This window comes from Penicillium psychrofluorescens (genome assembly GCF_964197705.1).
Source record: "Penicillium psychrofluorescens genome assembly, chromosome: 4".
NCBI classification, from domain to species: Eukaryota; Fungi; Ascomycota; class Eurotiomycetes; order Eurotiales; family Aspergillaceae; genus Penicillium; species Penicillium psychrofluorescens.
In genome coordinates this window covers 2,051,223-2,057,222 of record NC_133442.1, presented here as the reverse complement: position 1 = coordinate 2,057,222, position 6,000 = coordinate 2,051,223, and positions in this window count along the sequence as shown.

The following is a 6,000-nucleotide window of genomic DNA, read 5'->3' as shown; positions in this document are numbered from 1 at the left end:
TGCAGGTCCAGAAAGGTGCTGCAGGTCCAGAAAGGTGCTGGAGGCCCAGAAAGGTGCTGCAGGTCCAGAAAGATGCTGCAGGTCCAGAAAGATGCTGCAGGTCCAGAAAGGTGCTGGAGGTCCAGAAAGGTGCTGCAGGCCCAGAAAGGTGCTGCAGGTCCATAGACGAGTTGTTGGAGTCGGGATGGCTACTAGCGCGAAACATGAACTTTAAGTTCTTTATCCACTTCCCTACGAATTGGAGATGCTTCTCTAACCTTGGCTTCTTAGAAACAGAATGACGTGATAAAGCAGAGCCCGCCCCTCACATATCTCTAGGGAACTCAAGCACAGACGAATCTCATATCTATTATTCTGGAACGTATTGTTCGTATTGCTGTAGAAGAGGAGTACAGAGACTTTAACAGATTTTCTTAAGCCTGACCTGAAGGCCACGCTGTGATTTCAGACGGGAATCCTTGCAGGAAAGCCATTGCTTGACCCAGTACTTCTGAGCACTGTAAGCATCTAAGCTGATACCACTCAGAAAGCGCCATCCAATCCAAGATGTCCTGCTGATGAAGATGAATGGTCATTTGGGCTTCTCTGAGGATTGACTTCTGATTGTTGATCTCTTCCTCCGCCTCTTTCAAGGCCTGTTCATGACGACATGCTTTTTCTTCCGCAATCCTCAATTTCTCACTGAGATTGAGGTTCTCAGCTTGTAAATTAGCCAAAAGATTTAGATCTAACTGCTTTTTATTTTCCTATGATACTTCTCATAAGCTGGATTTCTTTTCACTTTGCCACGATTTGAGTCACCTTCTCGGGGTGTACTGCGCGAAACTTCTGACCAACTTCTCGGTGAAGCAGCATATAGGCACCCACCGAGTGCTTACTTAGATGTTTCTGAAAAAGTGGTTCCAGTGCCGGATCATCTATCTGCCACTCATAGAGCAAATAATCCTCGGTCTTCAATCGCACTTCAGAGGGCTTCACTTTGATACCAAGTGTCTCCCCTAATGCTATTGTTAGTATAAATGTTTTGAGGGCATGTTTTGACCTACATATGTGTAGAGAAAGGCGCTTCCTACATGTTGATCTCCAAGAAGCCCGCTTTTCATTACCCGGGAGGTGAGGTTGTTCGTCCATCTTGATCAGAAATCGACGGATCTATTCAAAGTGATCCACGGGCTTTATATATCTCTCTCTGGTGTGGAGCTGTTTCAGGTTCAACCAATATTAATTTTTTTTAAATCTTTATCAGGTATAGTGGTTTACCATAGTGGCAATACCTCTTAGTCTAAGGTTACTGACCTACTATGACAGCGGTAGTATACAAGCGTTGAAAATCCGACTCCAAGACTATTATTTTTTCTGTGGTATACGACAGATAGTAAGCCACTGAAAATAGATAAATCTTTGGTCAATACTAGGACACGGGGTCTCGTAAAATTACAAGGTGTGCCAACTCGCCAATATCTCCAGCACCAGACAAAATATCCCAGAATTCTTCCAAGCACTTCATACACTTACCCATCTGCTGTAAGCTCTCATATAATGGTCTAATGCTGTGGAAATGTACATGTTGTACGACCACTTCATGGAGTTCCAAAAACTGTACTAGATCTGAGCCCACAAGCCAACAGCTTGCCAATTCGAGACGCCGCAATGATGGCAAAGGGACAGAAGACATCAACTTCAACAGTCTTGGACTATCCACTAGTTTGAAGTCTTTGATTAACATCAGGGCAGCTTTCACAACTTCCGGTATATTGGCATCTGTAAAGGCAGATTTTGGATGTAGCCCATCAATCTCGACTGATTCAATAGCTATTTCATTGTGGTGAGCTGCGACTATACCTCTCGACACCGTCTCAAGGTGAATTAGAAACGATTCCTCACTCTCGAGAAATAAGCGGTTAGCGAACCATAGAAACTGATCCTCTCTTGTTTTAGTAAAGGAAAGCTTGATGGCTCTTAGGTTCAAGAGATATGGAAGAGATTCTGAGAATATGCGAATATCACTCCTCTCTTTTAAAAGCAAACCTTGATCTCTAGCGAGCCTTCTAAAGTAAGAGTGTATCGCTTTATAAGAGAACTCCTTGCCTCTTAGGTTCCATTGGAAGTCATTTAGATCCCTAGTATACTCCTGCGGTGTATATACGCAAGTGGAGAAGTAATCCTGATGCTGAATAACTATAAAGATAAGCTAGCGAATAAAAAAACCACAGTCGAGTGACATACGCGGATCAAGTAGGTTAGATGCATCATAATGAAGTGCCTTCACGCACGGTGCCAAGGAAGATCTTGCTATTTTCCCCAGTTTCTCTAGCCCATCTTCTGAGAAGTCGATCTTGATTGAGTAGAAAACATCCGAGGTGCTAATGACTCTGCACCGCTTGTTCACCAAAGAAAGCGACCTTAAGGATGAGTAGTCGAGATTGATAGTGATTAATCCCAACAACTCAACAGGCAAATCTGATAAGGTGATCATTGTTCTTAGAGATTCTGTCTGACTTTGAAAACTGAGGGCTGATCTTTGCTCTGTAGTACACACGTTCTTGGATTCTCATAAGAGACTGATAGAACCTAGGCTTATTTATTTTGCTATAGTATAGTGAATGAGAAGTCACGTGAATATTTGGAAGAGAGTTCTGCATTAGATCATTCTGGGAACTCTAGGTTTGCTAATCCTGCGTCTTTCAAGCTCATAGTAATGTTGGATTTCCGTGGAAATAAGATTGCCGTTATCATTTAGGTTAAAACGTGATTTCTATTGGATTTGACCTAATATAGTATTTCTAGTGCTAATATCGACCTTGCGTAGATTCTATTCACTCTTTGGCTACTTAAAAGCCACTTCGTTACTTGACTAGTAGGGAATAGCGAATCATCCGACGCATAAGAGGATAAATATAACTTCGTTACTAGTACCTATCTACAATCACTATAGTTGGAAATGAGATATGATGCTCTAAAGTCCCCTATTAAACTTCAAATTGTGAGGCTTAGTCTTGTCTACTATTCACGAAAACCATCAAGAGCTAATAGAAATAGAAATGGTGTTGTGCGCCGATGAAGAAAGTCCATCACTAAAACCCCTCCTGTGGAGGCTGCAACATCGTATAATGTCCAAAAGGTCCTCGCAACTAGAATGAGCGTATTTGTGGTTTTTTTTGCCTTGCTAGTTGCGAGAGGCTGTGCTAGCGTCTGTTTTGGCGTCTGTGTCGGCGCTTGAGCTGGCACTGTGGTGATATAGCTGCCAACTGAGGTGGGGAGAGTTAATGGGGCAAATATTGTCACTATCTGCTGAGGGAAAACATGGATCTTCATCGAATTGATTTCCTTTGGTGCTAAATCGGCCCGGAAAGAGGTGGCCCTCTTTGCATGACTGGATGCGTATGTTATTCCATCAATATTATAGGATACTGAGGCAGCGCTGTATTGTTGCTATTAGCATAATCCTTGGTCTTGAAGAAGCAACAAATACTTCTTCTCGCTGTTATGTATTGCCTCTGCAGATGTTGGCGAGGCGACGCAGTCCGAAGCATCCACAGACTCCTGGCAGGTAATCAGAAACACCTTCGCGCTTCCGTTCTCTGTCCAAGACAGACACAATTGTGTTGAAATGCTTACCTCAAAATGGCGGCCGTAAGACCCAGGCAGAAGAAGACGTCCGATAGTCAACGCAGTGGCACCACATATAAGAGAAAGGCGACATAAAAGCATTTTTAAGTGGTAATCATCTGCTGAAAATATAAATGATACCGTTTAATATGGAAGCGTAAATAGAACATTTAAGGAGGAATCTCCTAGTATATGTAGATAAGGAAGGGACCTCTTGTCTTTTCATCCCCATTACTTCTATCAGGAGCGAAAAGCGATTTCCCAGGCCTGTGTGCGCATCATAGAGACTTACGCACGCACCGCGCCCCAAAGTAGCGGCTCGACCTGAAACAGTGTCGCAGTACAAACTTGTCCTTCAGCATGTCGCCGTCATAGCCGTTATTAAACACAGAGTTTTTATTCCCTGATCAGCCTACTTTACTACGATGGTGATTCCTAGTACCTACAGGATAAAGTTCATCTTCTCATTCGTAAAAGCTACTTTTGGGCAGACCGAACTCCTTTTTTCTTAATTAGAGAAACTTGGAGCAGATATGACTCAGGACCGAGATTCAAGCAACGTTGGTACTAGTGAGTATTGTTTTTGCCAGTTCAATGCAGGGGGACAACTTTTAATACCAACAGGCACCTCATCCGGGCCCTGTGTCGGAAGTGATACATATTTAACTTCATCAACTTGCGAAGGGCAAGACGATATTTTATTTGGCAATGGTTCTTTCAATGGAGAGGAGGATCCGATTGACTGGGAATTCTGGCTCACCGCAGAGGCACTCGAGGAATAATCCTATGTGATGGTAAATGCAACTTGAAATGAAAGCATGATGTTAATTCAGGATTGTTTCCAACGTACCCCGATTCCGTGAACCAATTACTTCACATCCCTGGTATTTATCGGAAAGGCTCCTCTGTCCAAGATTCGCATGATGAGTGGAAACTTCCTGCTGAAGGAGTTGTTGACCCTGGCTTCCATAATTCTTGGCAATACTCTTATTATTTAGAGAACTGTGAAATAGTCTTTCGACAATTTGAAAGATGATTGAAGCTTGTTACGCGAAGGATCCCGTGATTACACTCCCCTGACATTGCCCCGAAACGAGAAATCAAAATTGAACCCTAAACTATCATTGTGCAGAATAGGATCTGCCAATGTACGGGGTATTTGGTCCCCTGTTATGTATTCTCCTCCTTTATCATAATCCTGGGAACATTCTGCTTGGGACACAAGGGAACAATGAAAGAGTAAAAATGGTCTAGGGAAATGTGGTATTTTGCGGCTCCGAAATGAAAATTGGGGGTGGATGGCAAAAAATTTTTGTTGGTATGTTGGAATATCTGTACAACGCTAATGCCGGGCTAATAGCCTAGACGTCATGGCCCCAAGTTTGGGCACAAGGGCAGGGAACAGGACGTGTCTTCATTAAGACGGTTAGCTGTATCTCCCAAATCTCAAAGAGCCTAGAATCGCAAGCTCATCAGAGCAAGAAATCTCACCAATACCACAAGATCATTAGGCGCTGTTGGCAATTTAGGTTTCGGGGAACACGGAATGTGAGGCAGCTACTGTCTGACATTTTCTAAAACAGCTTGGCTTCCCCCGCTGGTTCAGCCCGGTCGGAAGGCCCGATCCAGAACCCAAGGCACTGTCGATTCTCAGCCAACCGCCGTTGTGGATCGTCGAGATACGGCTGATCCGTATTGATTTATAGCCTAGTAACGCGCTTCCCCACATACCCCTGGCGAGCACTAAGCAAGTAGTACCCTCTCATCGTCTGGTTGGCCCCACTTAGCGGCGTGGTTTTGCTTTTGTTAATTACGCGGAAGCGCCACTGACGACGGGCAAAAGCTCGTGGGGTACCGTCGCTCTTCTGATCACCACTAATTTTGACACAGACCTCTCAAATGACAAATTACGTTAAAAGAGGCGACGTACAAAAAAGGGAAGAGGAGCGCTTCCTGGTTCTCCAGGATATGACAGTGATCCTGCCCCCCCCCCCCCCCCTCCTCGACCTGTCTTTCCTGAGAGTGTGAAGTTGTTTTCCACACTCATCTAATCTGCAGTTCGATGTAAGAATCTGTTACTGCGAGGGCGGTGATTTCAAGGTGATAGTGGATTCAAAATAGTATGCTGAATGAAAAGTATAGTATACTCCACTTGCGTTGCTCCTAGTTCGATCTTCATGGTACAGTCTGTGCTGGTATTATAGAAGTGCAGCTCAAAATATAGGTAAATTATGGCTGGTACGGCCTAATGGAGCTTTTTTTTTTTGATAGTTGGGGAACTACTTTTGGCTAGATTGCCTGTTCCTACTTTATCTAGATTGGCTGTCTTGTGTAATGCATCCCATTGTGGGTCAGGCCTGCCATGAAATAATGTATCTATAACTTTTGACG